Below are 22,385 nucleotides of genomic sequence, written 5' to 3'. Positions count from 1 at the left end.
TACAATTAAAGTGGAAAAATTCATAAACGTTGAATCGAGTTCTATTTATTCATGAACTCTATTCGATCATTTTTTTGGGATCAAGAATTATATGCTGCATTTTTTACTTCTTCCTGTTACGTTTAAGTATAACATGTAATTCGATGTAGAGAAATTGCGCAGATTCCAGAACCCTGCAGGATTGTAACACACGTTCTGGTATACGACTATGGTGGATGAAATTGCGATGGTGTGCGCGTGTTGAATGTTGAGCTTTGACCGACCGCAGTCACGACAGCAAAATTGAATTTATGGCGTAGGTAAACGGCGACGGTTCGCTATTTGCACCCGCCTAATAAGGATATTTGACGCTCAGAGCTTTCGCTTAACAAGCCCAGCTCATATCCAGGCTGGTCCCGCGTGGCTTACTACCAAGTACACACCCAACCCACTCAGGCTTGAAAATCGAACAAACTCAGTTACCGAACTGTCGATGCACGCTGTGCTCTTCCGCCAGACGATCTCCTGGTCATTGGACCTGGCTCTAGCTCTGGCTTCCTGGATCCGCAGGCTGCATTTCTGATGCTTCTTTCAAATTTATTTCTTTGGATGATTTTTTTGGTAAACTAAGGCTTTAGTCTCTGAATAAATTGTCTATGCATTTTTCGCAGCAATTGTAACTCTAAAAAAAGGAAGTTGAAACTATAATGTAACAGTTGCCGACAAATCTGGAATAGCGTAAGAAATTTATTCTTTAAAATACGTTATTTTTCTAGCTGGAAAATGGCACTTCGAAGATGTTGAACTCGGATAGGAAAGACACTGTGCAGACACACTACCACATACGGGGATAATCATTTCGACAAACAGGCGTGCTGTAATTCTGGTTCATAGCTGCGTGTATATTCTCGCAGAAGATATTCCGCAGGCAGCTGCAAGGTGATACAATTACAGCGTCTTATTCTATTATATATGTGCGAAACTTCGTGCCCGGGGATACTTGCGTTATTGTTACTAATTCTTGAATTCAGTGGCCAAATCCGCAGGGCGTATATTCATAGGTGCCCGCTGTATCCCTTATGCCATCTCGCAGAATAATTTCAATCCCTTTTCTACCATCTATACACCAACCTAAACACATACTTAGATCGGCACACGTGGTATAAGGGGGCAACGGTTAATTGGAAGATCGAGTCCTTGGCGCGGCGGTGATTGCGTACTTTGAATATTTGCGGGAGCAAAGACGCACGCCGAGATATGCCGTAAACCTTATAAATGTGTCGTCTACGTACATTCCGCATGTAGGAATTAGGGATAAGCCGAGGCGCCGCAACGCCAGGAGCTAAGATAACCTGAGGTTTAAACTCAACCCTTAAATCCTTGTTTACCGAAGGGGATACACGCTGCACTTCCGTAGGTATGGATCTCGAATCTATGACTCCCACGAAGCTGCGAGCCACCCATTGCCTCTGCACCATGTCTTATTCCATGGTAATGATAAACAAATATCATGCATACACAATTGCGTGGATATATCTACATACATACACACGATACCTGTACGTAGGTTGTATATATGCATGGCGCACGCTTCTCGCTTAAGATCCTTATCTTACCCTTCCATCTCCTTCGCCTGCATATAATACAGGCAGATTGCGGTTTAGACACGCGAATCTGCCAGTCGTCTTCTATCGAACGTTGATTATGCCTGTTTCGAAAAATCTTCAATGGAATTCAATCATAGTTTCCGAATTCCTAAAGCCGTTCAAACGGTGATATCCTTAAGATGGTATTGGAGAAATTTGGGTACGCGACGTGTATTTATACAGAGTGTACAACGCGGGATCTTCCAGGAAAGCTCTCTGGGCAAAAGGCGTCTTTGCTACCCCACAATCAGTCAGGCGTACAGAAGAGGAGGCCGGGGAAAGCAAGGATCTCAAACATTGACGCCGACAGACTAACGGAATAACTAATTTATCAATTTTTCGCTCGAGTTAGCTTCGATTCCGCACGAGACTATTTGCAATCTCGTGCAAATACCCTCCTTCCTGGGTGTGGGTGACTCACAATCAGCACATGAATATCCTACCCAATTCTGTGTGTTTTGTACTTTATCGGGGACCTTGCGCTCAATTAATTGGACCGCGACCAACCGCGTCATAATTTCACATTGCAAATATCTGATACAATCAATTCTATACTGTCGTCGCCCTCTTTCAATGCTGTTTAGTGTTTCGATATTGAAAAATGTCCTCATGACGTCATAGCCTGGTTATCGGCGCTATTTCATCAGCAAATAACCTAGGTTTAAAATTTGAATGGAGGCAAATCGTAATTCTTGGGCTTTCGAATTACTCATGTCACATAAAATAATGAAATAAAATCAATAATCTGTCTAAACACGCGTAAAACACGGTGATTTTTTTCACCAGATGACGCATTGCAAAGTGACAATCCCAGAAACAATTATATTATTCAAAACACCTGCCCAGTCCTTCTGTAATCATTTAGATTAATTAAAATTTTATAACTACGTCAGGTGACCTTATTCGGCAATAATAACCAATTCAGACTGATACGATAAGGGTATCCAGAGAAATTGAAATTTTCCCGTTGTATGATAAAATTGCAGCAATCGTCGAGTAAGTCTGGTAAAAGAAGTTTTACAATGCTCGAGCGGAAGTGGTATCATCAATTTGTTAATAGCCGTGTCGTTAGATTTGATTTAGCCATGTTTCCGCATCGCGGACTTACATGGCGTACACGGTCGAGCGATGTGATATTTCATATTTAACGAGATTGAACGGGACGCGGCGGTGCACCAGCTGTCATCCGGGACGGAATGGTGCGGGCGACAGGTAAGACACTAAGCGTAATGAATCACTACAGTATCCGAGAGGAGTGATGCATCTTAATTACGTCCCGAGGCGCAATAATAATTATCTAATTAAGCATTGTTTACCGACCAGCCTCTGTTATACCCCGACTTCCTGCACGTTAGCGATCTCGACGCGTGTGTGTATGGAAGGCAGGAACCTCCTACAGGTACGCGATAGAGTCGAGATACACACACTTCGTCGCATTTTACCCCTAATGGGTTGATTACAGGTATACATGTGCGGGAGAAACCCTGGCTAAATTAAATTTTCTATCAGGTAATCATGAAGGAAAATAGTCTGCGCAGTCAAGCTAATTATACCGCGAGACTGTTAATTTTCCTTAAATATGGACGCTAGTTAACGAAATTCAATCAAATGCTAAAGATAAGATGAATTTCGGAATCCATGCGGCGAAAGAGTTCTGCCATATCGTCTCACGAATTGTTCCGATTCCATTAGCATTCGTATATCACGCATATATTCGACCCACGATCGTCGATTGTTTTCGGGACACGAACGACGCCATCTTGTCAATGTTGACAGTCTCATTTCGTCGCTATCTGTGCCGGCTCGTATCTGTAACTTTCGGCGAATTCAAGGTAATCATGAAGGAAAATTTTCTGCGCAGTCAAGCTAATTATATCGCGAGACTGTTAATCTTCGTTAAATATGGACGCGAGTTAACGAAATTCAATCAAATGCTAAAGATAAGATGAATTTCGGAATCCATGCGGCGAAAGAGTTCTGCCGTATCGTCTCACGAATTGTTCCGATTCCATTAGCATTCGTATATATCACGCATATATTCGGCCCACGACCCGCGATCGTCGATTGTTTTCGGGACACGAACGACGCCATCTTGTCAATGTTGACAGTCTCATTTCGTCGCCGTCTGTGTCGGCTCGTGTCTGTAACTTTCGGCGATATTTTTCGGCTAAATGTGCGTAAAGTATATGAGTGAATAGTTTTCCTTGTACTCCAAAGTCGTATATACAACTTCAGAGTGAACTACGTGAAGTCGTCGGACGATTGAATGACGTACGATTGCTTATGCCGGTCGAAACTTCGTAACGGCTTTGCTTCTGTTGCTTGTTTTTTTCCCAACATCATTACAGAACCGGGAAGTGTTATCGACGATATTCATCATCATCGTCGTCTTAGTTTTGATCGGCGAGTTGCGCATGTGCCTTTAAGTTCGCGTCAATTTCCCTTGTTTTCGAATTCCCCGAAAAAAAAGCCTTTCGAGTGTTTTATAAAGTTACCGTCTGAATGTAGTGCCGGAACGAGTGCGTCGATATATCGCGAGAAGTGCTTAGTGGAACAAGAGTTGTGTACATACTTAGTGATAGATGATCGTTAATCAAAGGCATAGCAATCGTATCGCTTTTCTGAACCAGCTGCACACCGATCGCTACTTCGTATTGCTGCTAAAAGGTAAGCAAAATCGCTGCTAACCTATTTACTTCTAGCTCGATAATGTATAGGGAACGTTATACTATTTCTTGTTGGTTTTTTCCACTTTCCACTTATAACTCTGAAGGGTTCGATCCTCGGCACACGCACAATCAAGTCTTTTTGAAACCCGAAATTGTTTGTTGGCTTATTTCCCTGTAATCAATTGATTCGTTCTTCTATGTATCAGAGTCACGCATGTAGACGAATTCACTAGCTGAATTGTGCGGGCAGATTAATTTTAGTATTAAATCATTTACACCGATTCGGCATCGTTTCACACGTGCGTAATCCGTGACATTTGCTGCACCAACACAGCCAAAGAGTCCGTTGGTCGTTGTGTTGATCTAACCTAACCTGATGTAATTCTAATGCTACGCTGCTGGAAGGAGATGCCGTCTCTCAACTAACAAGAATTAAACCTTACAGAATTATACAATCGGGAAAGCGTTGAACAGAATTAATCCTCGGCGCAGCTCCTTGAATGCAGATTCGTCACCTTACCTCTTGGCTTGCTTAGACTTTAGAGGGAAAATAAATATTGACACGAAATCGCGCTTTACTACGGCCCACAAACTGATCTTGAATCCCGACGTTGGAGATTGAATCTTAATTCCTACCGTGAAATCCGCATTTCGGCGCTGATATTGGGCAATTCAGAGATCGCAGATAGAATTAGGATAGACCATGACGTCCTGTACAATTAGAATATTGTCAAGTAATATCGTTTGCAGAGTTGTCGCTAACCGTGTTTTTTTTTTTTTTTTTTCTCGTTGAGTTCAAATCAGTATTTCTGAGGTGACTTTGAAATTGACTCGAATTTCAATAACTGATCCGGACACATTACTCAAGTTTGTATTTCTCGTGATTCATCCGATTTTACACGGTTTTGATCAGCCCTGAATGACTTAACGACTCTTATAATTTCTGACAAATTAGCGTGGCATGACTTAGCGCAAATGCGCAAGCAAAAGTATGAAAAGCATAGTCGCGCGGAGCGAGGTGTTAGACAATGGTGCGAAGCGACAATTCAGAGTTTTATCAAGTTAGTTTGACAAACTAAGAGTCGAGGTATTAATCAAGGCCTAGCCTAGACTGGTATACTGCTGTTACGGTGCTGCACACATTGTCTTCAGCCACAGGCATGGCTAGCTCGGTCATAATTCGGGGAGGATGAACGCTCTCCGAGGGAAGGAAATGGTTATAAATATCCTTAGGGCAAGACACTCGTCGCTGCCTGCAGGGTTAACCCAGCAACAGCAACTTCGCGATGATACCTCCGCGCTTTAATTTGCATATACAAAGGTGGCAGAGAAACTCGAAAGTGAGAGAGAAAGATATTCCAGGATTGCGAAACGGTGTATACATATAGGTGCGTACCTAACACACCTGCAAAAGAACATTATCAATGTGAATACGATAATGAAAAGGAAAATGAGTGAAAACAACGGGAATAAAAACACAAACGACGACGTGGCTTATCAATTAATTAAATTATTGGCGGTGATTCTTCTCACACCCTTCGAGGTAGCGGGTATATTTATACGCGTATACAGCGGAACGCCCAATTTTAGCGAGGGTAACAAACCAGACCAATTAACAATCAATCAAGCGTGTCTCTCTCGCCTCATTGAAACGGCGTCAAACATTGTATTTGTGTAATTGTCCATTTATTCCCGTCGGCCGGGCGTCACCTGACAAATTGTGTTCGACACCGTCTGCGTGCATATGTTTGCACGTATAATATACAGTCCAGATGGGTGTGTGTGTGTGTGTGTGTGTGGATGAATTCCGATGGTGTATATGGACCTGCATATCCGCGGTCGGTCCACCGCGTTTCACAATAATTTTCCTCGTCAGTTGTGACAGCCAATCTCCCCGGCTATTATATTAATTAGCGGGACTCCCATGGCGTTCTGCGTATGGGATTCGGGAGTTTCCTTCTTTCTTTTACTCTTTTACAATCGATTCTCTTCTATACACATACGGTGGTAATATCCTCCCATTTGCCATGCATCTGCAGGTCAATTGCACCTCGGGATATTTTACTGTCATTTTCAGTCGGTGCAGGCTGCTTGCAGTTGCCTTATTTTCGAGAATCTCTTAGTGATAAAGGAACAGGCTTTGACGAACCGTATTTTTACGTATTTAAAATTTTTTTATCAACTCATAGAATATAGTAACGAGTTTATTTTTTTGAAAAGCCAGAGGACGTTAGTAAAATTCAAAATTTTGGTTTATTTCTGCAGACACACGACGGTTTTATATACTATGTATGTATTCTTGGAATTTAATCTCTCTTTCACTTTCTCTCTCTCTCTTCCTCGATGTCAAGCGTAGTTCAGTTTCGTTTTCTTCACACAGTGTCTCCGGAAGTTGTACATATCTTGAACTTCCAGGAGCTGCGAAGAAGTTTCTGCATCAATTACGCGTGGAAGTCTGCGGGCATTCAAGACAAGAGAGAAAACTCGCGTCCTCTTCCTCCTCCTCTTTCCTTCGGGATACATAAAACTGACGTCGTCGGTCGGTTCAAACTGGGTTTATAAAATTTTGAAAAATATCGAAAAGCTAGAGTTTTTCCTGTATTATTTTTTTTTTTTTTTGCGCACGATTATACTTTGAACTCTCTTTTACAATTAGATTTACTAACGTTTGTGTGTGTTCCGCCTCATCATCGCATCGGTATAACATACCATGAGCCAAAAATATATCGGGCTTAAGTTTGCACGTAGTACTACATATATATATATATATCTATTGCCCCGTATGCAAATTGTAGTATGATTACGAGACGTTAACTGACCGTCGCGGCTGGTATACACCGACCTGCTAATACCAACGTCGGCGTGAGGAAAACTCATTGCCTGCAGTCCTCGAGCCACGTCGCCGTGCGTGTAAGCCCGTTGACTTAATTTCATTGCACAGTTGATTAATAATTAAGTGTGCCAACGAAATTTGATAATTTTCCAACGTTTGTTATTATTTCAGCCGTTTGACCCGCGGCAACCGACGCCTTAACCCGTCCGAAATAATTTGAATATGCAAACCAAGTTCCCGTCCTTTTCGCAGCTTCCTCCCTTTGCACCTGTGCTGGGTATCCGTACAAATACACCTCGATTCTGGCAAGCAAAAAGCTTTTCGTATCGTACGGAAAAACCTCAATGTTGTACGAAAATTTCTGAACGAAGACTATACACGGTCTTTCTATACGTATGAAATTTATGCAGAAATTTTTTCAATATAGATATAGGTAGATGATGTGGAACGATTCTAGAAGTCGAGAAAAAAAAAACAAACACTTCATCGATCTGTGTGTGACTTATAATGTACGTAAAATTTGAAATCTCGTATTAATTTTGTCGAAAATATCGATGTCACGTGACCGGTAAATAAAAGTTTTTACGAACAACCAACTCATTCTTACGTAAAACATTGATTCGATTCAAAACTTCTTGCGATTTGATTGTTATGATGTTAGGAAATGCGCTCTGGTAAGCCAATTGTAAGACCGATGAATTATTATCGTATGGATTAATAATCCGGTAATTTACAAAATATAACCTCAAACCCTGCCTCGCGACGAAATAAAAATATGCCGCACTTACCGATATTATCACGATCGTTTCACGAGAAATTTCAAGTCGATTCAAAATTGTACATAAAAATGAGATTCTTGTGAAAATTCTTGAATCGGTCACGCTACACCACGCTCAAAACACCTTATCTTAATATACCAGCGAGTTTTTCAATTCAAGCGTTATTGTAATTAATTTGTGGCCCCTGCGTGAAAATTAAACGTTACCGGCCGCTCTCTACGTACATATAATGTATAACTTTACGTAAGGGAAATTGGCTTGCTAATTTTTTCTCTCTTGTCTTGGAATGGCGGCGGCCAAGGGGTGAGGGGGAAGCGATCTCTGCGGGGGAATCGAGAGAATTTCAGAGTCTGCGGGATGAAATGAAATTTTCACAGCACTCCCCTCGGAGTGCTTAGATGACCCGACGTCAAACTTGGACTACCGTGCAGTATACGCAACGTAAACGTACATGTATGCATGTAGAAGGTATTCTCTGGCCAGCGCACATTGGAATGAATTCCGCACGAACCTCTATGGTTATGCCTCCTTGTATGTTACGTAGCTACGTACCTACGTAACTGCGCCACCTTTCTACCTGTAGCCGAGCAAATATAAAACGAACAATTGAATTAGGTGGTTTACGAATTAACCTCACGGTCTCGCTGGAAGTCCGCGTATATGGTCTTTATAATCTTGTCTCGCCTTCGTCCGTTTTCTTTTTTTTTTTTTGTTTATTTACTTTTTTTTTTTCCTTATTACAAATGAACCGTTGACCGTGTAAACAAAGTACAATCAGCCCTTAACGGATGGAAAGAAGAACTTGACGAGGATTCGCTGATTGTTCCCGAGGATTTTCATTCAGAATTTATAAACCCTTCGTATCCCTCGTACCTATTTATATGGTCGATTATTTCGTGCAAACGATCCCGAGTGAGTGGGGTAAGACCTTGAGTTAAAAAATTGCGGGCTTTAAAAATTGCTGAGAACTCGCGTCTAGGCCTGATTCTCATTCTTTTTAAGATTGGTTTGCCTGAATGGATAAGCTTTGAGTATTTAATTTGTTTTACTTCTATTTTTAAAATTACTATTTGTGATTGGTTTCCTGATCGATTTTTACATTTGATTATGTATGTATGCAGTGTATATAATTTGTATAATAGTTTGCGCATTTATTCTCTCCAAGATATATATTTAATAGACACATGTTATATAACAGATTGCGTTCCTTCCTGTTTTTATCTTCTATCTTTTAGGGCTAATTCATTTAATTCTGTTAGCACCGTTTGCCCCCTCTCGTAAAGTGAGTTGAAGTCGTTAATTGATAATTAAAGTAATTACTAAATAAATTGCAATTACGCTAATGGACTAAGCGGAGAGCTACGTGAGAATGCGAAAGAAAGGTAGAAAGAGAAAAAGAGCTGACTGGGAGAGAGATTCCTGTGTGTGTAAATGCATCTGTATAGATTGATGTAAATAACAACTCGTTGTTCAAAACTTTTCCAACTTTTTCAACGAAGCTAGCTTTGAATTGGTTTTAATTCTCCGCGTGCCATTTTTCTTCGTGCTATGTTTAACAATAAGTCGCTTAATTTCATATCACATTTTTGTTCATTCGATTGTGATTGTTAGTGGCGTTAAGAATAATTGCTGATTTTTTTTTGCAATTTTCACATCTTGTTAGGAGTGAACATAATGTTCATCTAGTTAACGATACGAATTTGTTAAACAATTGTTATTAACCTATTGAAATCAATTTTTATGGCAGCTCTGAAGAAACGAAATTTTTTGAGTTCTTACGGTTTGATTTTGGGCGTGCGATATGTAAATATCGATTCCATCGCAAAGAAATTCGAACAGATATGTCACATATCGGGGTGTTTCAGGAAAAAATAATCTGCGGATTATCCACCTTTTGGTATCCCTTAAAAAATTTGTTTAAGTTGAAAGAATGATTCTACCAGAGGATAAGCGTTCTACCTTATGTGGAAAATCGCGCTCAATTGATATTATGATTGACGTAAGCGATAAAAGCAAAAAATTTTACTCGGGATACTTCATAAGGTAAAAAAAAAAAATAAAAAAATCCATAAAAGTGAAAAATCAACTGACAATGAGCGGGATCTTCCACATGGCGTAGAACGCTCATCTTTTGACAGAATCCTTCTTTTAATTTCCAGAAAATGTCAGATTATTCTCTTCTGAAACACCCTACAAAATGTATACGAAAAAGAATAAATAGTTTCTTGAATTATTGTCGAAAGTTTTCTTCTTCATACCGTTGATAAAATCCATATCGCCGCGTGTGGGACACGTCGCATCTGAAGGTAATCCTGTTCCTGCGAGGACGGTGGCTGCGGATTCTGTATGGACCCACAACACGCCTAAGCAGCTTTGCTCTCGGTATTGATACACGAAGTTGCGTCGCGACGCGACGCGACTCGCTCGCAAATCTCTCACTCGCAAAAGCCTTCCTGCAACGCGGTGACACAAAGTAACGAGATACGTGTGTGTGCGAGTGTGAATATCTATGGATGTGAATGGGTATACGTACTACATCTGGGACTACAAGGATGGGTCCTCGAACGACCCCCTTGCAACGCGGTAGACGTCACAGATTTGTACCATCGCTTTGTCGCACGATCAAGAAGCGATTACTTGATTTCATAGATGGGTGTTCAAAGTCTCTTGAACGGCTCGCGAGTTCTCAGGGGATTTATACCGATAAACCTCTCGACCTTTGCGTTGAGCTTTCGTAGGTTTAAAGCAGTGCTGATGAGGTTGCGTTGCACGCTGGAATGGTTAAAAAATGGCTACACAATAAACGAGTATCTATAGATTAAAATTAGTCAATATGCAGCTCCGTGTAGGACGCTGAACAATGTTTGAATGGATGAAATACGCGAATTGGAAACGCGCGAAAAGCTCCGAGCTAACCGGTGAAGAGTTTTTTTGTTGTGTTGGTTGCACAAAGTGGGAACTGACAGGTGTTTTATCAATATATTTCCTACCGTCAACGTCCCAGCATTCCTTCTCAAATTCATCTCTCGTTCCATCGGCGAATCGCGTTTACTTCCGTCGTCGTTTTCACCGTTTTTTCCCAGCTTATGCTTATACAGGCACGTCGTCGCCGAATCGAGATACCTCTCGTATAGTTATTATGACGCGGCGTCGAAATTTAAGCAAGCGTAAATCATTCCACCGCTATTTATTACGCACGCAAGACCGCTTTCATTCTTGCAGAATCTGACTTGGTTGCAAACGTTTTATCGTCGAAGCCAAAATTGTCAATAATTGTCAATAACTTAGTCTGGAATTGGGGTTGAATCGTAATTAATGAAATAGAAAAATTGAGGCTGATTTTCAAATTTGGTCAAATTTTTTATTCTTATTTATATAAAGTGAATTCTTCTATAATTATTGGTACATTATCTGAAACAATTTGTACCAGAATCAAATGCTAGATATTCGATCTTCGGTCTTACGAAGTAACAAATTTAACATACGGGGGTCGGAGGAAAGCGATGCGTTACGATTATCTTTCCTTCTTTCCGTACGTCTTTTTTTTTCCCGCTTGTTGAAACACTCTGTATTCCTTCAAACGAATTTGAGCCAGCAAATACGAGGCAACACTTAAATGCACTCAACATGAATTTGTTCTATTTTACGATATTTACAGCCGCTTAATATTTTGAGCAAACAAGTAAAGTGCCTCTAAGTGGTCCGTCGAGGGGCCGAAGGTGGAAACGGGGTAAAAGGGCGCGTGTGTCTCGGGGAGTGACGTGCCGCCTATATAACGTATGCATAATATGATCTATGCCCGCTTCATTAACCGACGAAGATTTTCACCCGCGTATATATATATATATATATATATATAACATGTCGAGGAAAATTAATAGGAAAAAAACGTTCGTTCTTTGGTCACATAGTTTTTTATTTTTCCCATAACTAACCTCTAAACTAGCAGGAAAAAACTTCATCGAGGGATGCTTTTTCCCTCGCGACGATTCCCGCCAAAGGCACATATATATATATATATATATATATATATATATATATATATATATGCAAAACCTGCACTTGTGTATACAGGTGTGTGTATAAGGTACACCTATACATACGAGTATCATACACACACTTTGGCGGGGTAAAGTATTTACAGGCAAACCTGGAATGTGTTTCAGGTGTCCAAACAACCAGAGTCTTATACCTGTACAGGTACATGTGTAAACGTTCATATGTACACAGATATCTAGCGGATGTATGTACACAGAGACCGTGTACGTTATGTGCGCCGTCTAGCCTAGCCTAGCTCCTTCCTAGGCTCTCCTATGTCGCGTCTAGGTGTATAGTTGCTCTCCTCGCGTCTCTTAGCTCGCTTGGAAACGCCGGGGAGTGTTTGAAACATGTTTGAATAGCGGCGATTTCTTTGCCTGATCCTTTTCCTTCTCCTTCTCTCGCCAGTTTTCTCATCCTTTATATATATATATATATATATATATATATATATATATATATACCTTCTTTTTCATTGTTTTTAACTTGAGAGACTTCTTTTCTAAATTCTTATTTAAAAATTTCTCCACGAATAAATTCATCCCTCTTTCAAACGTGACCTCGAAGTTCGAGAGGCGCGCTGTGTGAATTCAAAACTGTCGCGTCGTGGTGCTGATCGGTAACGGGTGTTTCAAACAAATCAAATGATTCCTCGATGGAATGGTTTTTTGAAAATGATAAAAATATTTAATATCAAATCATCGTCAATTTATAAAACATTCTTTTTTTTTATCACATATCTGTAACCTATATATTCTAGTTGTATTTCATACAGGCAATATCAAAATGCTGTCTCGGATTTTTCGAAAATCTTTAGAGCGATACATTTTCAAAGCGTCACTCTGTTTGCGAGGAATACTTCATTCAATTTTATTTCTTCTTTGACGAGTCACGCACCTGTCGGTTAAAACCCCGATGCTCTGAAGGGGAGAGTCTTTGGTTAATCGAGTATTCATTCCTTGAGGAGATGATTGTTGTTTCATTGGTACTTATTTGATCTCGAAGGGGGAACATATTGGATTTTCTGGCCTCCGACTCGTGTTAAAACGTCGTTAGCACCTTATTTGGACGAATCTCATCTCGTTCATATACATATATATATATATATATATTATACGAACGTAGGTATATGGTGTATGGATTTTTTTTTTATAAGGCGGTATTTGTACAGAACTTGGTGATGTGAAATTTTTTATCCTTTATTCAGCGCAGTTTTTATTATCCCCACAGTTATGCAGGGTAAATTGTACGGAAAAAATATTATCCAACTTAATAAATGAAAATGAAAATCAACTGTCAAGTAATTGGATTCGTGCTACGAGAAGGAGTAATGAAAGAAAAATGTCAAACATTTTAATGACCCGTATTATTAATAGCTAATTAATAATTCATAATTTCCAAGCCCGGACGATATGGGTGGCCCTGCACAGCACAAATTAGCATATAGGTAAATTAAGGGAGCGAGCAATTATAATAATTGTATAATTACGATAATTACCAAGCTCTAAATTCTTTCCACAACCCGACTGATGCCGACGCACCACGTATAGCAATAAAATCTGAAAACCAAACGTACGTTAGTGGCACGTATTATATTTCTTCGTTGCATGTGGCAACCCGTTGCAGTAATAATTTGACTACATGCAGTGAATCACGCACTTTGAAATTCTCGGTAAGCATCGATATGAAACTTCGAATCTCGTATGTATGAATTCAATTCATCAAACTTATGCTCGTGTGAAAACAATCAGTGAAAACTAAGCCAAACCTTAAAACGTAGTAGTTGTATTTTTTCATCTTCGATTGCACATCTTTCTCTTCATCGAAGTATATCTAAAACGATTGAAATTGCTAATCGGAAAACCAAGGATTATTACTTGACGAGATTCAGTATAAAATTCATATCGACGTAATCACGTCGATCGGTGATTTGTTATTCTTTGACAAATTCTGTAGCTTCTACTTTACCAACTCGAGGTAAAAACGGAGGGGCCACGAGGAGACAGGGCTTTGGTTTCGAATGGATGTTTTTTGTTCCTCGTAGGACGATTGTTCGAAATCGAATATTGGAATATTTGGAGGACGGTACCGTAGCTGAATAGAGCCGCGTTGGATTCTAGCATGGCGGCATAAAGGGGGAAAGGGTTATGTCGGTAACATGCAGGTTTGGAAATTTGTGAGAGACTCTGTCGGTGGGTGGGTGGGTGGGTATAGTTTTTGAAGGCTCACCGCGCTCTCGAACCCTCAAATATTTGACTGTTTGCCTTTCGTTGCCAAGAATATTGTTGACATTGAATAATTGTCAGACTCGCGGTGTCACTTTACTCAATTCACGGTTCGTTTTGTTTGGCATTTTCATTTCTACTCCTTCTTCTATTATCCCATAGCTATTTCTTCTCGTATCTTCAACTTTTCTACGTACTTAGTATAATCAGAGCCACGTCAAAAAAACCGACCATAGGTTATGGGGTAATTAGGTGCTCTTTAGGTGCTAACTATGGGTACCAATAAAAATTTAGGTGCTCGAGTTCTGTTATTAGAAAACCTAGCTCTTGAATTTCTCTTCAAACATATGACGACACGGCAGAGTGCTGGCAAATAGTACGGAATCATGTATTTCGGAAATCAATCAAGACTGCATTGTGCAAGTGTTCTTTCGACGGTAATTTTAAATTATCTAGCTCAACCATTTTCGAAAGCAAAAACTTGGTTTACGTGCACTGTTTTTCTCCTTAAACTTGGACTGATTTTGAAAAATTCTAGAGCGGAATGTATTGTATTTAATTTCGACTTAATTCGATGCATCCAATCTCCAAGTCGATCAGACAATTATCATTTTTTTCTCGGCCAGCAATCCCAAGTTAACAGTTAACTTTGAAGAATTTTCCGTAACGCATAATTAGTAATACATATAAAAAAAAAACGCAATTTCTACGCTGAATGAGTTTCTCAAATTATAGTTACATTTCATCGATATCCAACAATGTTCTGCTACTAAAGCAATAAAATTTTGAGTAACACATCCAGTTTGGTGTTGTCGGTATTTCAAATTTCCTAAACTCTCCTTCTGCAGTTTGTCCAGAAATTTCGCGCTGACTTCGTCGAGGGTGAAATTTGAATCTGGAAGAAACATTTGACTTTCTTTACCTTGATTGTTACTCCTTATCCTCAACGATCTGCAATGCATTATTCAAACCGGACGATCCGTCTTGTTGATTCGAGTTATTCCCCTATTCTATCGAGATAATATCGCTAAAAGGTGTGTTAAAGAAGCGTTGCAGGCAAAGTACTCGTAATTTATTCCATTCCGTTTGGCTAATCGAATTTTACACTTGCAATCGAAATATTTAAGGAGGAGAGTCAAAAATCAATACTTTCTGATAATTTATCACGAGGTAGGTTGAGGATAAAACTTTCTTATAAAACAAACAAAAATTTGTTCGACAAATTATTACAGCCATTTTAGAATAAAGTACTTAAACTATCTCGTGTATTTCTACGATTTCACTCTGCATAACTGATTTTAATCAAAAGACTATTCTCGCGAATTTCATCGAGACATTATTTTATACCACTTGAGTGCCGTTGAATGTATTTAATATTCCAAGATTGCACTGATATTGATTTTGATAAAATTAAACACAAATATGAAAATTTAGTGTAGGAAAATAATTTTTTTTTTCATCTGAATACGATAAAAATAATTCATCCAACAAAACAAGTCACTGAGGAGTAAAATCGAACGCTATACTTACATAGAGAAAATTTTATAAGACTTTTTGTCGCGTACTTTTGAAAATCGCTACGATAACTTTAGGAATATTCCATCAATTTGACGAATACTATCTCGTTATAAAATCGCCACACAGTATTGATTTTCACCTCAGAAGTAGGTGTATCTCCGAATGATATTTCGAAGGTTGTCCGTCGTCCCGCTGCAAGGCGATCTGCAATTTCACTCGGGACATTAATTACCGTCCTTTCACCGCTCGAAACGCGCGCAAAGATCCTGGCGCAAATTAGCCTTGAATATTATATATTTTCTCCGAATGGAACCCGCGCGTGCATACATGAATGGATGCAAGCTCTTGACATGCAAAGTCTGCCGACACGTATTCGCGTCACATTACAGATGTAGGCGTGGCTATTTACCCGCGGTTCAAGCTTCCAGTTTAAGAATCGTAAAATACCCGAATGAATATTCACGCTGCAGTTCCCCGTTCGCTGCCATGCATGGACGGTGCAGAGTATAAAATAAAAATATTCTCCTCGTCCTCGGTGGTGGATCCGCGGTGCAAGCCGAGGGCGTCACGGGAGACTTTAACGTCCTGTAGGCGAAAACTCCTGCAGGGCTGTTCGCCCGACGGGGAGGAGGTCAGGATGCCGAGGGAGGGAAGAAAGCATGTAAACTTTAAATTCTCCAACGAGTTTACACATTCAGTATGTATATATATATTATTGCCACACACCTTTGCGTAACGCAGCGTCCGTTTGCACATGACCGATATACACACAGGAATGCGGGCTAGTATCGGATACTTGTGATACCGTCGCGTCGACGATTTCCTATCCTCTCTTCGTCTTCTCAGCTTTTAACATTTCACGGCCATGTAGGTGTGGGGAAACTCGATCGGTGCACGTAGTTTTGCACTCGGTGGAACTGGGTCTGTTTAAATAATTTTCGATAGTCCTTCTTCTACGAAGCTTTTGGAGAGCGTGAGGCTTGTGGCGAATGTCTGTTATATATACGCCTAACTGACCTAACTCTCTGTGTGAACACTGGCAGGGTTGCGACAGACCGGAAGAACCGGGAATAGTCAGGGAATTAAGATGGACTTTTTTTTATAAATCGTTGTCAAACATCAGCTATGCTTCGTAAATACAGTTAAGATAACTTCCGGAAATGGTATTGTTCAATTTATAATTATTTGTGTGAAACGAAGCAATACTATGTATTTTTTATAGTCAATTTAATATATTTAAGGTCCACAACTGCTGGAGTTTTTGTTCATAAAAGCTGCCCAATATTACCTAAGTTTTCTGGGAAAAGTCGGGGAATTCTAAATTTTTTTCACGGGAAATTTGTTGAGCAATTTGTTGCCACCCTGATGGAGTCCAATTAGAGAACAGTCATTTTTTGAATATGATGTTTTACGAACATTTCTTCAAAACTCTTGAGTCTGCCAATATTTGGACAATGTAGTTCTTCAACACTGAGAAGAAACCCCGATTTTTCGAAAGCCTGGAACAATTTGAAAAAAGATGTAAAAAAACAAGCGTTTATACGAAGGGTTAATATTAAGAGAAAAACGTATGATATCATCGAGAATTTGTTTTGAACAGGCAGCTCGTTTTTCGAATTTACGTCATCGCGCTGTAAGGTGAGCGTCGTGCGTTTGACAGATCCGAACCAGAGCTTATACCTAGAATAATGGCCGTCAATCACGGGCGACTGATGGAGAAACATAAGAAAAATAACTATTAAAGGGAAAAAACAGAAATACGTTGTGCACTCGAATAAGAAGCCTGGACGGATTGTTCGAGTTCACGTGAAAATCTGCGCCCTATTCGAAGCTTTCACGTGCCCGTCTAGATGTAGCTACCTTATATTTCTCTGCAGTATTTCCACTCGTTTCTCGCATCGCCAATTTCAATTCTCTTCGTTTTTCCTAATATTTTACATCTGTGACTGATCGTTGTCGTGGCTGAAACTGTACACTGAGAAATAACGATGAAAAAAAAGAAGAAGAGAGGAAAAAAAAATTAATAATGCAGCAGAAAATGACGAAAACTGTACCGTGAAAAGTACTTGTGGCTCATCTCTCAGCGTTCCCTGGATAATATTTTGCGCAGCTTAATGTTGGTATAATATCGTGTATGGGAATCAACTTCACGTCTCGATAAGCTTCTTCTTCTTCTTCTTTTTTTTATTTCCCTATCATTTTCCCCTGGTTCTTGAATATTCTACTTCGCGAAATGCCAGGCGCGATCCTGCTGTGGTTGCTCTCCATTGAATTTTATACACGAAAGATCTACTAAAACTCTACAAACGATCGCTAAGAGCGCGAATGGACGAACCGGAACTTACAGCACTCGGCTTTGGCAGACAACGCCGCACCTGTTTGTGAATAAAATAAAACCGAAATAACGTTTTATTAATTCGGAGGAACATAGCCAAAGTGCCGTTCTGCGTGTATCTGCATCGCTGAACGTTTATTTCCGGTACGTTTAAAACGGCGTTCATATATACGTATAAATATATGGTAAAGTGTTCCGTTGTACGAGACGAACACGAGCGAAATATTAATTTGTTAATAAGTATATAAGACGTTTAAATAAACTAGAATTTTTTTTTTTTGACGTTGTTTATAGACATACCTACACCCCTGAAGCGCAGCATCGATGAACGGATCGATTTATGACCACGTGTTCACCGAAGATGACGAGAAGTCGACGTGGTAAGTAAATAAATAACTTTATCCCGTGGGTGTAATTCTGCAATACGCCGTTCTGCGACGAGGATGAGGGAAGTAGAGGGCGGCTAGCCGAGGAAACGTTAGAACTCAATTACGTCATTTCCTGCGCGGATCGTGACACGCTGATCCCGAGAGAAAGGAAAGTAAGAAAATAGGTACAGACGGAGGGAAAGCGCGTGTTGCTCGATTTCTTGGAAAAACGTGCGGGGGAATTCGTCTCTCTTCCCGCGCTTTATCCCGCCTCGTTTCTCTCCCCTTCCTCCCCAAACTCCATAAGTATTACGACATGACGCCCGGGACTGACGCGGGGTTTGACGGACACACCGAGCATAAGTCGGGGCTGCTTCTCCAACTTTTAACCAAAGTACGTGCGCCTCTGCAAACAGGCTCTATCATACGTGTAGATACCCCGGCTGGCTGGCTGTCCGTCTCCATACATATTATAACTCACCCTGCACGGAGTCAGCCAGTCTGCACCGATGAATTACGAATGAGACGGACCGCGTTGTTCGGTCGCTTCGTTTTATACGCCACATCTTGCCGCTTCTCACGTCTGCACCGCGACGGTCTGCTTCTCGTCCACCGAAAGACTGTGTTGTTCAAGTGATACGTGTTACACTTCCATATCTTTTCCGCAAAACTTGACAGCCGTCTACGAAGACGTCAATTATTTACCGACAGTTTTACTCCCTCCGCATTTTCACCTCGAGAGATCTTCTTTCTCGTTCATTTCCGGTGTTTTGTTGTACCAGTTCAATTTGTAGATTATATTTTGTCTATCGCTTATTGTGGGATACTTTTCAAGTCTCGATGTGCCCAGGTCGTCGTATTGTTAGCGACGATCAAAAAGCAAGACGAGTGTGATTTTACTTGATTGTAATCTGCGTGATGAGACTTTTGATCCACGTATTATCGATTTTCAATTTTCTCTTCTCGGAGAATCATGGCGCAGGTCAACCTATACGCTTTCTATAATTGCAAATTCCATCTCATTATCGTCACTCCTTTCACGACAAGGAGTAAAAATAAGACTGCACAAATTCATTCTTCATTCCTCGATTCATTCGCACTGCCCAACGGTACATTCACGATATCCTCGAAATGTTTCTTATTGTTCGCGCGAGGCCGGAGAAAACTTGACTCGAGACGATGCAGCCCAGCCCTGGCTAATTGCACGCCAAAGCCTTACAAGTGTTCCCGTGTAGCCCGAGGCATCTATTGTCCGGCTCGCTTCATCGCCGCCCCGTCCGACGAACGAACGAACGTGTATCCATATACATATATATATATATATGTGCCTAAACATACACGCATATTATACATATATATATATAATATATATATAATATATAGCCAACGCGGAGACACGCGTGTGTTTCTACACACGTCGTATTACCGCGTGGTTTCTACACGCTCTCACACATCAACGCGTAATTATAGTCCGCCGAGAGAGCGGGAGGAAAGAGCCCTTAGGGAATGATTTCGATCTCCTCGGTTCGTCGGGCTCGAACGACTTGCAACTCTCGCATATAGTAGTTACACATCTCGCAAGTGTTGCAGGTATTCGGTGCTCCTCGTTAGTGTTGACCGGTAAAATATCCGTCTATTTGCCGAATGGTCCAGGATCACCTATAATTCGTAAGTTACCGTAGACGAGGACACAATCTGCACGAAGAAAACAAACAAAAAATAAAAAATTCCTAGGTTTAGCAAGTTTTTATGTTTTTGCAATATAGATTCGGTGAGATTTTTTACTCGAGTAGGTATAGCGTAGTGGGATCCTTAATTTTGAAACACAGGTTAGCTTAACTTATTCCAGTTGTTTCGCGGCGAGAATGAGTAGAGATTCAGATTTTATTCAGAACTGTGAGAAATTGACACGTGATTGTTATTGGTAAATAATACTCATTGCATGTCAACTGTAATTTTGACGATAAATGTAGCAGATTTTAGTCTGCATACAGTTATAGGTTTAACTGTTTTTATAGTATACTCTGCATTTCATAAAGTATATTTTAGTTTTGAGTAATATCTGCGCTTTTATGTTCTCCGTCTTCAATCAGTCTTAAAGAAATATATCTACCTTAATAATAGAAAGTCCAGCAAATTTTGACTCAGTTTGGAAATACGAAAATCGGTCATCCGTTACAACCATCAGAGGTAAGCTTCTACAAAGATGAACCGCATCCATCGTATAATATTTCGCTGCAAAATAAAAGTTGGACGTTCCACTGTCGTCGTCTTCGTCGATGTCAAGATACCGAACCAAGGGTCGAATCCACATGAAAAAACGATTACAAACCGCCATTGCGTAACCGACCAAAGAGGAATGCAGATGGCGAAAAGTCGGCGCAAAGGTGCGGGCCCTGGGCCCCACTGGGCCCCACTGGGCCCCTAGAGGAGGACGGTGATTCCTCGTCGGCGAGAGGCGCGGGCAGCTCGGCTGGACCCGGCATTCCTGCAGCTGAGCCAACGGCGTTGTCGGTGCCGCGGACTCTGTACTTACAGTGGAATGAATCAAGTCCCTGCTGGGTCTTGAGGCGGGCAGGTGCTTATTACTCGCGTTAACCACCCCCGAACCTGCTTCAGCTCTCGCTTCGACGAGGAGGCGCTTTCGGCGCCCGTGGGCGATACCCGGGCGAAGGTGGTGCTCGTATCGACGGTACCGTACGTACGGTATCCGTATCCTGACGCCGCGCAGGAACGCCAGGAACGCGAGGAACGCCGAAGACTCGGGGGTGGTGGCATGCCGTTGTTATTCGCGCGACTTCAAGCCTTCTTCGTCGGTGTGTTTGGACACCAAAGCCAATTCGTTATGGCCTGATCTGATCGGCTCATCGCACGATCCTTATTTCTCCACTGACTTCCAATGCTCCTGAGATTCCTTTCGTTTATGAAACGTAAAGATCTCAGTCGTGGAGTCGAAGTGCGTGTATTGAACGTTGAAGACGTATCGATCATGGAGAAGTTGGTAGCTTTGTCGTAACGATTCAAGTTCAGGAGAAACCGTTGTTTCACAAATTTTGGAACTGTTTGAAATTCGGTAAACTGTTATAAATTTATGAAATATAATTATACCATGCAATCCTAGTGCCTTCAAAAGCGTTGTAGAAATAAGATGATCGTGGATTTTTTCTCAATGTTTTGTTGCGATAACTTTACTTACTTCAATCTCGTAAATTTCACGTGGTAAGTTTTTAACGAAACGAAGGAAACTGCAACGGTGACTCGAGATTCAAGAAAATTCAGAACTGATTCTGAACCATTCCTGAACACTTACGCAAGTGTATAATGTGTGTTGGAACGAATTTGCGAATAACGAAGAGCCGTGTCCGGTCGTGTAAACTAAGCCACCCGGCGCTTTTCTATACCGGAGAACAATGCTCAGATTTTCTCCAAACCGCGAGGATGGCGCAGGGATATCCTTTCACGGGGGAATAAAATAATATAAAAATATTCCTTTCGCTTATTTAAGTCGGCAGTCTGTGCCGGGTATTGTGCATGCATTTGAGTTACACGGTGCAGGTATTAGTGCTTCATCCCTTGACGGTGTAAGCGTCGCTTGTTTGCCTGGGTGTTCATGTGATCATGGTAAAGTATAAAGTATCCGCAGCGCAAAACGCGTGTGTGTTCATCCGAGAAATTCATGAACATGAGGCCTCTGCCACGGATATATGATCTTTCAGATTTAAATATCTGTTATACTTTGGATTCGGCCCGATGGAATTTTCAAGCTTTTTTAACAACCGTTATCTCTCGTACTAACCTTTTCCACGTCGCTTCATATTTTTTCCCAATATTTTTCTACGCTAATCCCTAAACCCTGTCTGCTCACCCGCTACGTCCGTTTGACTGCAGCTCGCTGTGCCCTCGAGTGGTTGAAAAAGTACATGAAAGCATAGATAAATCGGGAAGCGTTATATTGCGATATATCGAGTCTTGGTTTAATTCAATTCTTCCGCATT

At 40.8% G+C, this 22,385-nt stretch overlaps 1 long non-coding RNA gene across 1 annotated transcript; it reads left to right on the top strand.

Annotated features, from left to right (window-relative positions):
• The first annotated feature begins 10,008 nt into the window (after positions 1-10,008).
• LOC124405229 lies at positions 10,009-21,943 on the top strand. Its single transcript, XR_006929071.1, has 3 exons — positions 10,009-10,070; positions 13,116-13,121; positions 21,933-21,943. It is a non-coding gene; the product is annotated as an uncharacterized LOC124405229 (long non-coding RNA).
• The last annotated feature ends 442 nt before the right edge of the window (positions 21,944-22,385 follow it).

Source organism: Diprion similis, chromosome 4 (assembly GCF_021155765.1).
Source record: "Diprion similis isolate iyDipSimi1 chromosome 4, iyDipSimi1.1, whole genome shotgun sequence".
In the NCBI taxonomy this organism is placed as follows: domain Eukaryota; kingdom Metazoa; phylum Arthropoda; class Insecta; order Hymenoptera; family Diprionidae; genus Diprion; species Diprion similis.
Note: the sequence above shows the minus strand (reverse complement) of the source record. Positions and strands in the feature narration are given on the sequence as shown.